The sequence below is a fragment of the Myxocyprinus asiaticus genome, chromosome 44 (genome assembly GCF_019703515.2).
Source record: "Myxocyprinus asiaticus isolate MX2 ecotype Aquarium Trade chromosome 44, UBuf_Myxa_2, whole genome shotgun sequence".
NCBI lineage: Eukaryota > Metazoa > Chordata > Actinopteri > Cypriniformes > Catostomidae > Myxocyprinus > Myxocyprinus asiaticus.
In genome coordinates, this window is record NC_059387.1 from 11483362 (window position 1) to 11503077 (window position 19716).

At 36.8% G+C, this 19716-nt stretch overlaps 1 protein-coding gene across 1 annotated transcript in view; it reads left to right on the top strand.

Moving 5' to 3' along the window:
* Positions 1-372: 372 nt before the first annotated feature.
* itgb1a (integrin, beta 1a) overlaps positions 373-19716 on the top strand; it is a 47917-nt gene continuing 28573 nt past the window's right edge. The window contains exon 1 of the mRNA XM_051687671.1: positions 373-652. The gene's annotated coding sequence lies outside the window, so the exon portion shown is untranslated. The remainder of the gene's footprint in view (positions 653-19716) is intronic.

The following is a 19716-nucleotide window of genomic DNA, read 5'->3' on the forward strand; positions in this document are numbered from 1 at the left end:
TTTGCTTGTGAATATAAACATTTTCTGCGAGAATTGAAAAAACTGACCATGCTTTGTTTTCATAATAACAAAAATGCCCTTAAGAATGAAACTATTACATAACTTTAAATGGGAGAAACAGTGCTGACTCAATTCACACACACACACAAAGGTGCTCAAGGCTTTTACCCTTGTCTTCATAGTGATGCATTACAAGGGAAAATTCTGTGCAAAAATGTTAAAGTGAACTTCTTTGATTTTATTGGACACACAATATTTAAATGGTATTTATTTATTTATTTATTTATTTATTTTTTATTTAGAGGTTGACACATGACGTCGTAAGACCGAGGTGATGACGTCTGGTGGTATTTCCTGTAGGGGCGTGGTCTCTGGAGAGGTCCTGTTTCTCTGCTGATACCACACTTTTCACTCCAGCGAACGTTCATCAACTCCTCTTTTCCAATGCATACACGTAGACGATAAACGCGGCCCGTCGACTTCGCGGAATACTTGACTTTATAGCGGACGGACCCAGAATGGAATGTTTCCCATGATTTGTTTCGTCTGAAGGATTTATGCGGTTTTAGGGTTAAAGAGAAAAAGGGGACACGTTGACGAAAGACGCCTATGAGGCTCCGAAAGTGAAGAGAACAAACATAAAAGCCAAAAGGTAAAGTTGCATTATGTCTAACGAAAGACACCTTTTTCTTTGCGGGTTTATGTTAATTTGTTCAAAGAAAAGGCAGATGTGGTTCTTAAATGACATGTTTATGTAATGATGTAAAGATGGAAATGTGTGTTAAATAACGGTCTGTCTCACAGTCAGATATTTTTGGGTGTTTATAAAAAGATGTTCTATTTTCTCTGTCGTCTCTCACCAACAACTCTTTTGCAGTTCTACTTGTTTTTCTGAAATTTCGAGTTCGCAAAGTTTTTTTTTTCTTTTCCTTTCTTTCTTGTTTTATCATGATCCATCTGTTTTTTCTTTCAGTATGAGTCCAGCACATCTACACTTGTTGCTAGGGAGAATAATCTTATTATGTGGATCCTTCCCATGTTCATTTAACTACATAAGGATTTTGGTTTTTTTTAATGCGACTATTTTATATTATTTACAACCTATTTGTTTGTAATAATGTTATTATAATAGATCACTGTAATTGATTATAATATGAATAATTATTTTAAATACTTATTAACATTCTCACAGTTTTTATTTTGATTTTTGAAGCAGGCAAAAAGGAAAAAAGTGACTATGCCATTATACAGTATATATATATATATATATATATATATATATATATATATATATACACATACTGTGTGTGTAGTATATTTTTGTTATGGGTTACAGTGAGAAAGGAAAAAAAGACACTTCAATTATAATCAACTTTTTTCTTATTAATACATTTAAGAGACTCAAACAAAATTCAACTATAACAATCTTAAAAAATGGTTTAGATTTACCAATTTTGTGGAATGTGGAATTTACTAAATTTTCATATATATATATATATATTGTGTGTGCCTAGTGGATTTCACCCAGCACCACAAATGAACCACCGACCCCAGCTCTATGGCGGATCACATCTGCAGTTTATTAGAAACAGGGCAGGAAACAGCCCCCCACCCCCCTCAGATCAGTGGTCTCTTGGCTGAAGGATGTATGAGAGAAAACACATTAAGCCCTGCCCCCCCATTAATACAGTAACTGCAAGTTCATCAACTGTCTGGGCCACAAATATGGCTATAAACATACATTTGGAGGTCAAACCGAAAGCTACGCTAGTTCAATACACTGCATTACACTTTTGTGAACTCAATCCACGCTTTAAATTGGCGTGCAGGTGGCAACATCAAACGAAAACATTTCAGTGTAAACGTTTTCGTTTATAAAACTCGGAATATCTGTTAAAACTATTGTCAAAAAAGCACATACATGAACTCAATCCAGCTTTCAAACACCTCTGTAATCAGTATTAAACCAAATGTGTGCATAATATAACACATTTTTACTCATTGACACAGAGAGCTCCAAAACAAATACCTGACTCTCTCTCTAATCACAGGCCGTTCTGAGAGAGCAGGACGCGACCGGTCAATTAGGAATGACATCGCTCACAGGTTAAATTCAAATGAATGATTACAAAGAAAAATACTCTATAATTTCACCAATTCAATGATAAAACACAACTAAAAGTTTGCTGGAATGTTTATATAAAATGCACAACATATATATAAATATAATTGGAGTGGATCACCTGTGACTGACTGATGTATTCTTCGTCTGACTGCATGCACCAAACCGTGACGTCAGTACCGTGATGGTTCGGGACGAATACATGTACCTATATGTACACCCCTAATAAATAAATATATTATTATTTTATTATTATTATAATTTTTCATGTAAACTCTGGGAAGCTGGAGTTCCAAAATGATTTTGCTCAAGGTTTAATAGACCTTTTACTGTAAAAAAAAATTAATAAAAATAAAATAAAAACCTTCTAATATTATTATTTGTACAATTCTTACTATAATATCCAAACTATTGATGTGAAGTAGAGGTTCAGATTTACAAACATTAAGAAATTGCATATAACATTTCTTTAACATTAATAGACCTGAAGGTATGGCCTATATTACAGAACAACACTCTTTAAACCTAATAGGAAATGACCATGTGACTATGGCATTTAGCCATACCACTTTAAACTGTATGATGTCATTTTATGTGTCCAAAACTAGTGCTTATGTCAAGCTGCAGGTTTCCAATCTCGAGTAATTCTTTGTATTATAGCGCTGAAAATCATATTGCTTAGTCACCCCAAACCTGATTCATTAGATATAAATTTAGAAAGAAGGAATGAAAGTTAAATCACACCAGCCTGAGGCTTCCATGGCTGCTTAATGAATTTGCTCATCTGTTGTCCTAGAGAATTGCATCTAACTGCTATTCAGTCTGTTAAACACACCATGTGATCAGGGATTTTTGGAGACAGAGATGTTCCTATTAGCACTACTAAACATCTTTCTTATCAGTAATTGTTCAAACAGTAAATGGTGAACTATCTACATTTACAAGAGTAGGATCTAGGCTACCTTTCTGGATGAGTAACAGAATTCAGTACATACTGGACAAGAGTGGAAAATCTAAGAAAAACTCAAATTGGCTGACGCTTTTATCCAGAGAGAGTACATTTCATTTAATCTAGCTGTAGTATACACTTTATCAGTATGTGTTCCCTGGAAATCAAACCCATAATTTTGAATCTGCAAGTGCCACGGAACTAAAAAATAAACAATAAAAATATAATTATTGACTATGTTTTTCACAGATGAAATGCCCTGATCTTTCATGGTTTCTTTTTGCAATCACTTTCTCAAATAAGAGCAAATCAGGTCTGAGACTGATGTGTTTGTCTCCTTAAAATTTGCATGATTCTCTTTCCAATATACTTTGTAATGTCAGTAAGTCTGGAAACAAACTTATGGCACAAGCTGTATTGATTAATTGAATTTAGTGATACCCTTGTACCCATTTTAATCTAAACAGGACGTCTGACTCCTCTGTCCTTTAGAACAACCTTGTGTCTGAGTGCAGAGGAGCTTTTTAATCAAGTAAATGGAGATAGGAGTCCATTAGGTAGAATAAATGAAGTGTGTGTTTGTGTGTGGTCATTTGCATCTGTTAGCTGTCTGTACATGACCTCTAACCTTGTTGATGTGATGGTGCAAAGGAAATTCAAAACAAACTCCAGGGTTTGTGACTTGAAATAAGTTGTTTTTTTTTCCTCTTCCAGCTCTTTTGAAGTTTGTTTATGTGATAGTGCATAGGAAATTCACAACAAACTCAAGTGTTTGCGATTTGAAATTAGTTGTTTGTTTTCTCTTGTGGCTCTTGTGAAGTTTGTTTATGTGATGGTGCAAAGGAAATTCACAACAAACTCAAGTGTTTGTGATTTGAAATTAGTTGTTTGTTTTTTCTTGTGGCTCTTGTGAAGTTTGTTGATGTGATGGTGCAAAGGAAATGCACAACATACTCCAGGGTTTAAATTCAACTTCGCTTTAAAGTGTTGCGAGTGAGATTAATAGTTAAGTGAAGTTAAAAATTATTATTAAGTGCCTTTCACTTTTTGGACACACGTATTCAGTCTTCATTAATGGTAATTCCCACATTTTAGAATAATAGTAAAGTCATCAAAACTATGAAGTAACACAAAAAGGAAGAAATGTCATAATTTAGTGACCAGGAAATGTTAATTAAAAACTTTCTTATATTGTTAACTTTTTCAAAGTAGCAACTTGCCTTGATAACAGCACAGCACACTCACATTCTTTTTAAACAGTATTGAGGGATTTCCTTGGGCACTTGTTGGCTGCTTTTCCTTCACTATCCCATCTAAAACATATTTATGAAAGAAATGTCTACATTGGCACAACTTATATTTGTCTACAAAACTAATTTAAAGCATTTAGGCGTAAACTTTTAGACAAGATCAAAGGTTTTTTTAAGATCATTAGAGACATTAATACATTGAAGTGTGTTTAAATATTTGACTGGTATTGTACATGTTTATTCTGTATAACAGAGGTAATCATGATTTTCTGGAAATCCTTTCAAGCTATGTCTCATACAGCTATTGAACTCTCAGCAGAAATATTTAGGAACTGATCCAAGCATTGTTTTCCAGGCAGGCCACATTACAGATCAGCGAAAGCATACACCTTATTTGGAAGTCATTCTAAACTGAGCTTTGATTCTGCATCCAGTAATCTTGACTGAGGACTGTCGGCTGAAACATATACTGTATGTCTATACATATATGCATACATACTATATATAGAGTAGTGCAAAAAAATCATAACAGCCTTGCTACATCTGCAAGTATTTGATAAAACCATAGCCCATATGCCACAAATGGTAACCTTGCTATATTGAGGTTCACATTTGCCGCTGTACACAGTTATTTGAATTACAGCAGCGTGTGATTAACTAGCTACTAACAGATGGGACAAACATGTTGTGTTAGGTTTTAGGTTTCTAACGTCTTTTGAATTTTGATAGTTTCATAGTCTTGCCAGCTGATAATTCACCATACTACAAACACATTTTGGCTGGACCATGTTTGTCCTTTTTGCAAGTGAACCTGTATTTTAATGTATTATTAGCTTCCTTCAGATGAGTTTGATTGAACACTGAGCCTTTGACATAAACATCAAAAGAAATGGGGGGCATTTGCTTCTTTCTTTTAAATGTTGATAAGCCTGTTTATTTTGTTAGCCTGCACAATTAAATGATTAGTTACATTATCGATTGCATTTAGCATTGTTTTCCCTGCTGTCAACCTGAACAGACATGCAACCTATTTTTGGGTCATGACCCACTATTTAAGTACCACCGTTTTAGCTTAGGAAGGATCAGTCTTTGTAAATGTGGCAACATTTCTCTTGACCTTTGCTCTTTTTCATTCAAGTTTAAAGTGACAAATACATTTTAGATTTAAAAACCATTGTACTTTTTCATGTAGGCCTATTTCTTAATGTATTACTACAAAGCTCAGATTCACAATATGTGAATGTATCTCTGTTGTACAGCTAATATTTCCTGTTGAATTGTTGGTCTGGAAAACACGAGCCCATCTAATCTGATCTTCTTGCTTGTCCCTTCCCTGTTTCCTTTGAACAGGCTGCTCTTGTCTGATCTTGGTTCTCATTGCTCTTTACTGTCCAGCCAATAAGAAAGAACCTTTTTTCAGCAGTGTACAACGTGAGCTGTATTTATGTGCACCAGTAGAGGTCACACAGTAAATTAGCTTGAAACTGACCTGCAATGGCATGTGATCAATGCAGTATTGTGTAGCTAGTCCCTCTGTTGTTTAAAACGATCGTCTTGCCAATCTGTCATACAAGAACCTTCATTAGAGAAAATGCCTTAAGTACAGAGATTTGTGTCTCTGCAGAGCAAAAATGGGCATTTTCCAATCAGTGGGCGTTTTCAAACCGGGATGGGCGTTTTTCAAATGCTTTACATGATTTGCCTTCTACATTGAGATTCCCTACTTGTTTCCTAGTTTCATTGGATAGTTCAGAAATGCCCATCCCAGTTTGAAAGCACCCACAGATTGGGAAACGCCCATTATTGTTCCACAGAGACCTATACTTCTAAGTACTGGAAGTTGTTCATTGTCACTCTGTAGCAAATAGAGTTAGGGCTGCTCAATTATGGCAAAAATCATAATCACGGTTATTTTGATCGATATTGAGATCACGATTATTTAACACAATTACTCATTGTATGGAAACATCAAGCATTTATTGAACTTTTATTTATTCTTTTTAACAGTGGATTTCCTTGAACTTGAAGGCTATTGTCATATGATAAATATTTTATATTAGGTATGGTAGTCAATTAAAGAAAAGCCTCCATTGCCATCATTTACAGCAGGGATGTTCATAGTTCTATGGAATGAGATCTACTTTTTCATCATGTTATTGCAGCAAGATCTACCATGTACAATAAAGGCAATACATTATTACAATACCAAAATTTCAGTAGTCGGTAGTGAAATTTGACAATTCTCATTACCAGCTTCAAAATCAAAACCACACTAAATAATAACACTAACTAATATGTTAATTATGGAAGAATGGTTTCAAGTTCTTAAGTAATCATTCAAGACTAGTAAACATTCAGTAATAAAATAACATTAAAAAACAGCAATGAACAGAAATAGATTAAAAACAAAATAGAACAAAAAATGCAAATTAAGAAAATTCTGTGCTTTTTTTTTAACAGCTTTAAAAGTTTTTAAAAGCAGTAGGCTATCATTTATTCAAGTAAACATTCAGAATGAAATGCAACATAAAACTACTAGTGGTCTTCACTGTATGATTATAATACATTAATACTTTTTAAAGCTACTAAAGTTACTCAGTCAAGAGTAGTGAGTTTTTTCGTTTTCTTGTTAAGGTTGTTTGATTATTATAATGCCATACTAGACAGCATGTCTAGACAGGAAGCCAAGATCGTAATTGAAAATACAATCTGATTAATCGCCCAGCCCTATATTGAATCTGATTAGTAAAAGCAAGTAATTGTTTTTCCAGTGTTGCACTAATATATAGTGAAATTTTCCTAATGAAATTTTCCTACAAAACAGTAAAGCTGTACATTTGTCACTTTAAGGACTGTATCATTAGTCTTAATTATACTTTTCAAATGAGGGTGAATCATTTGACTCTGTTGAAGTGTTTTGGGTAAATAGATGATCCAGAGTGCCATTTGTTTGGCATAGGTTTGATTATATTCTGCACAGAATAGAGTGAAGGGTGTCAACAGCTGCTGTTATACAGCTGTGGGAAGGAAATGAAGAACCCATTTAAAATGACACTCTGACCCATCTGTCAAATGGTTGCATGAAGATATGCTTGAGGCAGTTGGCCCCACGTAAACTATGTTCAGTTCAGTTTGAAGTAGCTGGAAGTAAGTCATTGATGTCCAATTTAAACTTAACTGGTTTGGAAAGAAATCTCAGACCAACAACAGATAGGACATGTATACTTGGGAGAAGTAGTACAAATGTATTCCAAATCAGTTCCTGTCATTTTTATGAAGGTTTAAACCTGATTGCTGCATTGCATTTCAAAAGTTCCATCTGTATCCTGGCATACTTCCAAAATATCACAGCCAATGGCCTGAGGTTGAGATGGTAGTGAAACTCTATTAAACATGTACTATAAACAGTGGATTTGTTATTTTGTAACCATCCCACTCTTTTTCACTGCACGTTGTGACCAATAGTCAAAGATAGTAGGAGGTTTCCAGTAAAATGCAATGCTCTGTAGAATTATTGGCCATGTATATATGCATTTAAGAAAACTGTTTATTACAGGGTTTTTGCAGGAAGCAACATTCTGATATGTCATATAAACAAGAACACAGATTTCTGTACGCCGTTTAAGGTATTAAGGGAATGTAGGACGTGAAATGTAGGTTTAACACACCTAGGTTTCCCCCTTGAGAACGTGGCTTATGTGGCCATGTAAACGTGTAAGCAGCATTGTTACAGGTTTTAGAAGAGTGTGCATGTGCACTAACAGACCTGGAAACAAACATCATAGGATGGAGCCCAACAACAAGTCAACACAGCAGAAATAATTCAGCATTTCTGGGAGTACAGTGGGAAAAGCACATACATTATAAAGTATTCCCAATTCTAAAACCCCACTATTGCAGTGCAGTTTCCCTGCAGGTCGTTATAGAAAGTTAAGGAATCAAAGCAACAACTCTGGAATATCTGTAAATGAAGTGAAGCAACGGAGAATAAAATAGCGAAGTCTTCCTCGGATCCAATGTTTGTTATTTACACAAGCGTTGCGGGGAAATTACGTAGCTGTGGAGAAAGCCGCTTACTGACTAACTAGGGATGTGCGGTATGACTAGTTTCACTGATGCTAAAATGTACATTTTGAAGTCGACTAGTCTTAAAAGGAAGAAACTCTCAGAAAACAGTCAAAAAACATTGTGTGTCTGCAACCCATTTAAAATACTTTATCTTCCAACAGCCAAATCCGACACTTAATTCCACTGAAAAGGGGCATTTATCTGAAATGCACTTGCTTTGCATTATGATCATTGTACATTAAAAATAGAATATGACACACATTCACTGAATCAGTGTTAGCGAATACAGGCATATTTATTGAAAACAGTTGAATGAATAGTGCAGGACCAATAGAGCAACCCTAATAGCCTGTTCTAAACAGAATTCACCAAGTGAAAGATACTTAACATATTAAAACAGTCAGGACATTGTTGAAAATAATTATCAGGTAAACCAAATCTATGAAAGAAATTTGTTTACTGAAAAGTTTTGCGTATTTCACGACGTGCATCATCTAATATGACAGATGTTCGTTAAAGAACATTAACCAATAAAAGTTACGATAAATAAATAAATAGCTAGGATAGAAAAAAGTAGGCCTGTGAGAAATGTACAATAAACCTAATGTATTGTTCTAAACATGACATGCACACAGAATAAAGGATAGTTTAACCAGTTAAGCAATCTTGATCAGTAAGGTAAAAACTAATAAAAAGCCTAGCCTAAAACAGTGATTTTCTAGGCTACTTACTCAGAGCATACATTTTTGACGTTAAAAAAATAAATAAATACTTGACTAACCTGAGGTGATTATCCTGCACTTGAAAAGCCCTCTCGCACACAAAATTTAAAGAAGACTCAAATGTGAAAACATCCATAGCGACTTGCAAGCCAACATTTTGGAAATCCGCTTCCCACATCACAACTGAATTGAATTCCATAGCTACTTTGCTCGCCTTTTGAGAGGACATTTTCCTGCGGGTGGCGCTAGTGATAGAGGGAAGAAACAAATAAATGAAACTTTGTATAAATCTGCTCCAGATATCCTCTTTTTAAATAATTGTATTATTAATTAATAATATTTCAAATGTAACATCATGACAGTAATTCATCCTTTGTAAAATATATGAAGCCAAACGTAAATGTGCAAAAAATGTTGAACAGATTAATGGGGAGAAATATTGACCGACTAATAATTCCATTCGACTAGCAGCTTCAGTACTGTTTAGTCACATCTCGCACATCCCTATTACTGACTGAGCCGCATGTATACAAGAGTAAAGAGAAAGCTGCATACAGCTCATGTAAACACGTACTACGATTTCGAGCCTTAAAGGTGCAGTAAGTTTCAGAAACCCTTGTTATTAATGACACCTATGGCCATTAAGTGAACTGCAGCCATCTACCTGTTGCTCGTGACCGCGCGCACACACTCCACAGGGAAGCGAGCATCGACCAAAACAATGACGTAACGTACAAAGAGACTGAACGTGATTCACCGGCATCATGCTGACAGATGAGGTAGCATAATTAAAATTACACAGTTATGATTGTTTTACTATAAACTGAGACTAAAATAAAACTACTTTTCAGCTAACATAGCATACTGATACACACATACAGCTACATACTACCAAACTATACCAGACAGTTTACTGTAGCACTGCACTGTTATATTGCACTATTGTATGTTTTGTATGTCATATGTTGTACTACGATCAAGAAACCAGTGTATTTGCTTAAATTGATCCTGTATACCTGACATTTAGTATAAAGAGATGATCGTTGAAATTGTTTGAAAGTTACGAAGTAAGGTAGCTTGCAATTCATCAGCGTTAGCAGGCAAGATCAAGTTAGCTAAAATTACACACATCAATCCTTATGGCACTATATTTCACATGCTTTGCAGTTATGTAAGCTTACCTGTCCAATAAGAAGAACGCCAATTCAGGGTCAGTTTTGATTCCCAAAACCGAACGAAGGTCCCTCCAGATATCAAATGCCCTGCCAATGTCCACTCTTGTTTTCACTCGACCACGATCACGTCCTGCTTAGCCAGACAGGATTCAGTAGATAAATGTTTTTTTTTGGCTTACTCTGAGTTTGTGTAGGAGTCGATGTTGTGCTGGGAGCCGGACGTTTGCTGGATTCCACCTCTAAGATAACGTTACCTAGTGTTGCAGTTTGTTGTCGCTGTTGAATAGTGGAAGAGAAGCACTGAGGCCAGGCTCTCGGGAGCGTGCATAAACGGCACATCCTTTGGATTTTCCCGGCAAAACCGACCCGCTCCCTTCGCATGAAAATCAGTCTACAGGCTTTAATAGGCAACCTAGGAAGTCCAGGAAGGGCTCATTTTTTAAGTTGCGTTACAAGCCGGTCACACATTGGCAAAAAAAAGGCGAGTATTACATGAAAATTGTTACATATTGCACCTTTAAGCAGCTTTCTCACAATAAACAGCTTTCTGGTGTCCATGTAAACGTGGTCATTGTGGCCTTCGATGCATTTTATTTTACGTTTTGACACACGACTTTTGACACTTTTCATAATAAAATTGAACCTTATTTTAATGCCCAATTTGAGGGCCCACTAAGACCAATGCAGACAGTAAAAGCCATGATAAAGCTCTAAATCCCAAGCACCCTCTGCTGCTTGGTCATATGCATGATTGACTGCCCAGCTAGCCTGGCATTGGGCTGGTTGGATTTACCTCTTTAAGAACAGGGAGATCTTCCTCTGAGTCAACCCATCCATTACAGTGATCTGAATCAGTGAGATCTATAATAGAAATGATAGATGAGCATGTGATTCATTATTTTCCTGGATCTTAAATAATTTGTAATTAGGGATGCACCAATACCACTTTTTCTCTTCAGATTCCGATATCTGAAATCTCAGTATCGGCCGATACCGATCCGATACCAGTGTTGTTTTTTCATAATCAGTTTAGAATATCTATACCTCACTGAGTGATGCTAATTATATGTAAAGAAACACAAACCTTTAAGTACACATTATTTCAATATAAATGTACAAACTATTAAGAAAAACTGTATTGTTAACTAGTATACTGGATAATGCTGCAGCAAAATTAACAGTAAAGTTTTTTTTTTTTTTTTTTTGCTAAAATCGTTAAACTTGTATCTGGATTCAGATCTCTTTTTTTGTTCAATTTAGTTGTAAGATATCAGTTCACTTTTCATTTACCATTATTTTTTGGAACCCATTAAACTTAAATATTGTTATAATTTGTAAAAAAAATAATAATAATAATAATAATACATTATTATTTTTATTATTATTGACTTTTAGAATTTTAAATTATTCTGAACTCTCCAGGAAGTCCTGTATGTGTCTGTTTGTAGGCAAGTTCACAGTTGTTTAATTCGCTTCTTATTCAAATTCTGGTAAAATGCACCTCTGGTGCCATTCTTATAAATATTATAAGTGAACTGAACTATTGAGCATCTACATCTGAGATGATGTTTGTGAGTAGGGCTCAAATGTTGCGCAACGCGTGAAGCCTAAAAATAGCCGCGAGTGTGTGTGTCAACAGAGCAGCGTTATTCAATAACGCGCTGGCGCTGCACGTGCATATTATATATTTACTTATTAAACACAGCCTTTTGTGATTCACAGAGCTATCGTCTTCAAATGGCTTTGAATAAAATGCACGAGTCATGAACTACTTCAGTGGTGTTTTTATGATTCTTTTATATCATTTTTGGAGCTTGACAGGAACGAACATGACTAACACACAGTATCGGATTTGGATCGGGCTCGTCGGACCGATACCCGATCCATCTAAAAACGCCAGTATCGGAGCCGATACCGATCCAGGTATCAGATCAGTGCATCCCTATTTGTAATGCCTCAACAGTGTTTGAATAGGATATTGGTCAGTTGTAGCCTACAGAATGGTCATTTGCTATGTCTGAGCTTGTTTTTAGTCTTATAAAAATGCTCAAATTAGGGCTGGCAATTGATTGATCCCATTATATGCTGATTAATTTGGTCTCCTACATCTATATTTGCTGAGCAAAGTCCTCAAATGTATAGATAATTCAAAGACATTATGATTTTTTTTTTTAAAAGCGGCATTACTTGTCAGTTTTATTGACATATAATTGTACATAATCCTATCACTGGCCAACAATTCACAACATTCCATTTTGCAATCAAGTTTTTTTCAATCTGTCCAAGGTAGACTTAGGGGTCAGATGCATTCTTAAAATCTGGTACCTTGTAGACTGGTAAAAGGTACCTTTATTAATGTAATGTAGAGGTATTTTAGCAGCTCCTTTTGGATCAAGGTTTTTGTATTGTAGGATATAGCTTGGTGTGACTGGTGATGCCTTGTTTTTATGGCCAGGGCTTCACAGAGAGGGGTACATTTGGCAGCTGGCCAGACTGCATTCTGGTTTCCTGTGTGACAGGGGGAGATTACAGCAGCACGTGAGAAAGAAAGCCAACCCAACGGTTAAAAAGGACTAGTCAGGCAGAAGCAGTTGGGCGATCATGAACCCTCTAACATCAGCCTCAGACCTCAGAAACATAATACATCATGCCCAGTGTATTCTATGCATTATATTTATGGTAGTTTTTATAGGGGACTAACTCTCACCCAGCCTTCAACTTGATTAATTTAGTTTGGAACAGATTCATTGATACAAGTGGTGCTGGGAATAGGGTGTCAAAGCCTTTGTTCTGGTTATAGCGAAAACACATCTCAGGGATTCCTGGGGATGTTTTTTATTTTTTTATTGCAAAAGAAGACAGAGTTTTTATTTATATCTGACGGTTCACATCCTCTGAGTAACACAAAAAAACTTCACTGTAAATTGTAGCAATACCTCCTCCTCGACCCTTCAGACGAGGCTCATATTTATAACAATAACCTGGGGGAGTAGATTCATTTAAACTAATATATACATCCGGTTTAACCCAGGTTTCATTCAAACAGAGCACATCCAAACTCTGATCTGTAATAAATTCATTTACAATTAGTGCTTTGGTAGAAAGAGGTCTTATGTTTAGTAGCCCTACCTTTTTATATGATGTTTATCTTAATTGTTTTTGTTTTTTTCAAGTATGACCTTAATCAAGGGTCTGTGTTTGGTATTTTGGGGAACAGACACAGTCTCTATATAATACCTAGGTGGTACAGTCTCTGTGTTGTAGTTTATGTGACCTGTGTGATGTCTCAAGGCAGCTAGCAGACGTTCGGATTAACCAGTTTGTCTGCTTCCTGACCTGGACCCCAGTTAGTCAAATACTATCACTATTAAGACTATGAGCCAAATTACTAGAGAGGAGAGTGGCACCTTCCTTGGAGGGATGGAGTCCGTCTCTCTTTAGCAGGTCAGGTCTACCCCAAAAAATCTTCCATTTGTCTATAAATCCTATGCAATTCTGCAGACACCATTCAGACATCCAGCCATTCAGTGACACTAATCTACTATAAATCTCATCACCACAATGAGCAGGGAGGGGGCCAGAGCATATTACAGTGTCTGACATCATTTTTGCACCTCTTTAACATTATCTTTAGTGATCTCCGGATGGCGAAGCCAGACATCGTTAGTGTCGACATGAATAACTATTTTAGGAATTCTATGTTTAGAATTAGCCAGCACTATTAAATTTGATCTGATGTCAGATGCCCGAGCCCGCGAAATGCATTGAACAATAGTGGCTTGAGTCTCTATTTCCACGTTCCTTACAATAGAATCACCAATTATTAAGGCTCTTTCAACATGATTCTCGGTGGGTGCATCACTGAGTGGGGAGAATCGATTGCAAACCCTAACAGGAATGGGATCGTGGTGTCGTTTTGCTGAGTGAGTATGACATATATCCTGTGGTCGTGGAAAAGATGTTACTGTGTTTCAGAAGGGGCAAATTATTGGCCTGCATCAAGCAAAGAAAACAAATAAGGAGATTGCTGAAATCACTGGAATTCAGTTAAGAACTGTCCAACACATTATTAAAACCTCGAAGGATAGTGGTGAACCGTCAGCTTCGCAGAAGAAATTTGGTCGGAAAAAAATCTTGAATGATCGTGATAGGAGATCACTAAAATGCTTGAAGTCACATCGTAAAAAATCGACAGTAGAACTCATGGCTATGTTTAATAGTGAAAGTAAGAGCATTTCCACACACAGTGTAACGAGAAATTACAGGATTGGGACTAAACAGCTGTGAGGCCACAAGAAAGCCACTTGTTAGTTAGGCTAAATGGAAAAAAAAAATAAACAACTTCAGTTTGCTAGGGAGCATAAAGATTGGACTGTGGAGCAATGGAAAAAGGTCATGTGGTCTGATGAGTCCAGATTTACCCTATTCCAAAGTGATGGGCACGTTAACGAAAGAAGGGAAACGCATTAAGCGATGCACCCATCATGCATAGTGCCCATTGTACAAGCCTCTGGAGACAGTGTTATGATCTGAGTTTGCTTCAGTTGGTCAGGTCTAGGCTCAGAAACATTATGCGGCAATAAAATAAGGTCAGCTGACTACCTGAATGTACTGAATGACCAGGTTTAGTAGAACTGGTCAGTATGGGAAGGAGGAAGCAAGGTTCAATAATTTTAACTCTTTATTCACACACAATAATGACTCATAGGTAGCTTTCTTCAAACACACTAACATGCCGCTCTTCTGTGCATCACTCTCTCTCTGGGCTCTGGCTTGGGCTCCTCTTATCACTCTTTCCGGATTACTGCAACAAGAATCAGCTGTTAGACCTAATTGTCACCCAGGGATGAATCCTTACTGCTTCCCCTCTCCCTGACGGCATGGGCATATTCCAGGACAACAATGCCAAGATTCATCGGGCTCAAATTGTGAAAGAGTGGTTCAGGGTGCATAATGAATCATTTTCACACATGAATTGGCCACCACAGAGTCCTGACCTTAACCCCATTGAAAGTCATTGGGATGTGCTGAAGAAGACTTTATGGAGTGGTTCGACTCTCCCAACTCTGTACGGAAATAAATGTGACGTTGCATAATGTTGTCGAAACAATGCCATGACGAATGCATGCCGTAATCAAAGCTATAGGCGGTCCAACAAAATATTAGAGTATGCAACTTTTTTGGACAGGCAGTGTATTTATATATTCTGAGGTGTATAGTAACGAAGTACAAATACTTTGTTACTGTACTTAAGTACAGTTTTTAATATTTGTACTTGAGTATAAATATTTCTTTGGACTTTTACTTTCACTTCACAACATTTTGAAGAGAAAATTGATACTTTTACTCAGATAAATTTCTCCAGACCCTTTCATTACTTTTGCGACTGAACACCGCATAAAAATAACAGCTGTACGTGCAAAAATGCATGCAGGTCGGCGATAGTGATGTGTGATTAGTTGAAAGAATCAATTCAGTAGAATCTTTTAAATTTGATTCATTTGAACTGAAGAAAACGATTCAAAATCTTGAATGATTAGTTTTTGGAAATCACGAATCTGAATCAAAATCACAAGCGAAGTGCGCGCCAAATTACATGTTCCATTGTCTGTCTCCACTGGGGAAGACAAGAAACTGCTCCATTTGAGTAAAATATTTTTTTTAATTTGTTTTTTTGACTAATTAATTTGATAAGTTTAGGCTTAAACATTATGAAAGCTGTTAAATAATTAAGTTATGTGCGATCAGCCTCCCGCCTTTCCAGGAGACCTTTTCATATAAAAGTCAATCACATGCATTTATATTTTACATTTAATTTTTTACAAGGTGATCTCTGCTGTGTGTTTTGTCACATTGCTACAATATGTGGTTGCCAGGTTGTTACTATGCTGTTGCTAAGTTGTTTTCTGTGTTTTTTGCTCATTGTACTGCAGTTGATAGGGTGTTCTAGGTGGTTGTCAGGTTGTTGCTTTGCTGTTAAGTTGTTTAAGCTGTGTTTCAGCACATTGCTGTGCAGTTGCCAGGGTGTTCTGGGTTGTTGCTTATTGACCCAAATGAAAAGAGCCCACCCTCACAATTATCTGTTCTAGTCACTAATATGACTCAAGTCCCTCCTTCAATGTTCCAAGTTTTATGGACTGTGGTGTTCATTTACACTCAATCCATATATATGATCATTCTGATGTGACTTGAATGCGCCATTAAAGGGATAGTTCATTTAAAAAAAAAAAAAACTCATAATTTTTTTACCCTCATTCGATCCAAGATGTGTACGACTTTCTTTTTTCTGCAGAACACTCAAAAAAATAAAAATAAAATAAAAATCTGGAAGAATATCGCTGTTATGTAGGTCATTCAATGTAAATGAAGGGTGGCCAGACCACTGAAGCTCCAAAAAGCACATAAATGCAGCATAAGAGTAAACCTTAAGACTCCAGTGGTTTCACCAATGTCTTCTAAAAGGATACAATTGGTTTTGGGTGAGAATAGACCAAAATGTAACTCCTTTTTCGACTATAAATCATTAGACATTAGCAGTCTCCTTGGCAATCAGGATTTCAAGCCTGATTACACTTCCTATAGCGCCATCTAGGGCTTTGCGCATGCGTCAAGTACTAGAAAGTGAAACCAAGCTTGAAATCATGATCTTGCCTAGAGATTGCAATGGCAAGATATACAGTTACAATTTGGTTTGTTCTCACCCAAAACCAACTGAATCACTTCAGAGGACATGGATTTAACCACTGTAGTAGTTTGGATAACTTTTTGCTCCCTTAATGTGCTTTTTGTAGCTTGAAATGTCTGGCCACCATTCACTTGCATTGAACTGACCTATAGAGCTGAAATATTCTTCTAAAAATCTTTGTATGCATTCTGCAGATGAAAGAAAGTTATACACATCTGGGATGGCATGAGGGTGAGTAAATGATGAGCACCACCAGTCAAATAAGTTGCCATGGGTTTAATGAACTGTTCCGTAATTTATGGAAATTTAATATCAGTTACTTTAATACATTTACTTAAGTTGTTTTCTCATGAGATACTTTAAATTGAGATAATTTCCATGAAGGTATCTTTACTTTTACTCACGTTGACAAATGGATACTTTATACAACACTTGTTGAACGGCGAGCTCTGCGCACTTTGCTAGTATTAACACTATTATTGTCATAAACCGGTGAGATTCGATACACTCTGTTCCATAACTGTTCTAGGAAGACAATATGTCAAAGAATTCAAAATCTTTGGGCTCTAGAGACATTAAAAGACACTTACGTGCTCAAGCTGATGCCCCTGACAAGAATGTGGGAGCAAATTTTGGCGGGTGAAGTGCGGGAAATTCTGAGAGAATTGTTGAACTTGTCAGCAATGCTGACGAAGGTCGTTGCTGACTTGGAGGATCTTGCTGTAATACATCGATCGATCACTGCCATGAAGACGAAATTCACTGAGGTGGTTACAAGGGTGGGGGACGTCGAGAAACGGCTTGATTATCTGGAGTCATCGGAGAGGGAATCTGCTAACCGCAGAACCAAGGTGGATTTGGAGTGCGTCTGGGAGAAGCTGGAGGATATGGAGAATCATAGCAGGCGAAATAACGTTCATATTGTTGGAATTCCTGAGGGAGCAGAGGGTCAGAATATGGTGGAATTCCTGGACGGGCTCTTTCCGAGTCTGCTCGACATAACAGGCCATAAGCTGGAAATCAAGCGATCTCACAGGGTTCCGGCTTGGCGATCCGCTGAGGGAGACAGGCCCCGATCAATTCTGGCCAAATTTCTGAGATCATGTGATAAAGATCTTGTGTTACGCAAGGCTAGGTGTAAAGGAAGGCTTTCTTGGAAAACCACAGCATTTTCTTGTTCCCAGACTTTGCGAATTCGACGAAATAAACTTGATCGATTCAAGGAATGCAAGAAACTCTTACATCAATGGAAGGTCACTTTTGCATTGATGTTCCATGCCAAATTGAGAATAGATGCTAAGGATGGCCATAAAACATTCACATGCCCACATCAAGCATTGTCCTTCATAAAGTCAATGGAGTAAGTTATTTTGTGGTACTCACATTGCAGACAAGTGGGCCTGACTCGTGAACATTCACTTGACTGTTCGAAGAACTGAGCGCCTTTTTTGTTTCTTTTTGTGCTGGTTCCGCCTAGCAGCTGGAGTTTGTTTTGTGGAATAACACACCTTCAGGACAGTGTTGGGGATGAATCTGCATGTTCTTAGTGCATATGCCTCCTATTGGCTGGAGTTTATTTTGTGGAGTATTTCTTGCAGGACATTGGAGTGATTAGGTCATTTGTTGCACACATGTAGCAGTTGAATGGGCCGGCTCATTGAACATTCGTTTGACTGTCTGAGGAAAATGAGCGGCTTTATTTTTTTTATTTAAATTTTTTATTTACATTTTTTTTTGTTACATTTAGTGCTGGTTCCGCCTAGCGGCTGCAGTTTGTTTTGTGGAGAAACACCTTCGGGACAGTTATGTGGATGAATCTACATGCTCTTTGTGTTTATTCTGCCCATTGGCTGGAGTTTGTTTTTATAGATTATCTGTATCTTTATATGTCGTGCGCGCGTTTTTCTTTTTTCTGTTTGTTTGGTTCTGGGGGAAGTTCGGGGTTTGATTGTTGCTCTAATGTTGGAATGTGGTCATTATAATTTTGTTTTTGACACAGCCTATTTTTTCTCATATGTCAAAATGTCAAATGTTAATATGAGTGGATTGTCTCTCTCCACGTGGAATGTGAAAGGGTTGGGGCACCCCATAAAAAGTAGGAAGGTTATTTCTCTTAAGCGTAAGAAATATGATATAGTGTTTCTTCAAGAAACGCATCTTTCTCCTCAGGAAGCTGAAAAATTTGGGAATATATGGGGTGGACAGGTTTTCTTTAGTGCTGGCTCAAGTAAGAGTAGGGGAGTCATTACGCTGATAAGTAAACATCTACAATTCAAATGTCTCAAACAGATTAAAGATAAATTAGGAAGCGTCATTTATTGTTTTAGCAAAAATTCAGGGGCAAAGTCTTATTTTGGCTAATATTTATGCACCTAATGTTGATAATCAGGGCTTTTTTGTAGATCTTGAAGGGATGTTGCAAGCCGCTGGCACCCCTCATGACATAATATTGGGAGGAGACTTTAATATTTTGATGGACTCAGTCCTTGATCATAGCCCCCTAGAGCAACATTGATGCTTCACAGGATGTATAAAAATCTTGGTCTTACAGATATTTGGAGACTTTTGAACCCATCTGGTAGGGACTATAAATTTTTTTTCATCATGTCCCTCATTTCATCTGTTGTGGATTGATCAATTAGAAACATCTTAGTCTCAGATCACGCCCTGGTGAGTTTAGAGGTGTTGCCACATATGGAGAAAAAGAAATCATATAGTTGCCACTTTAATGTATCCCTTTTGCAA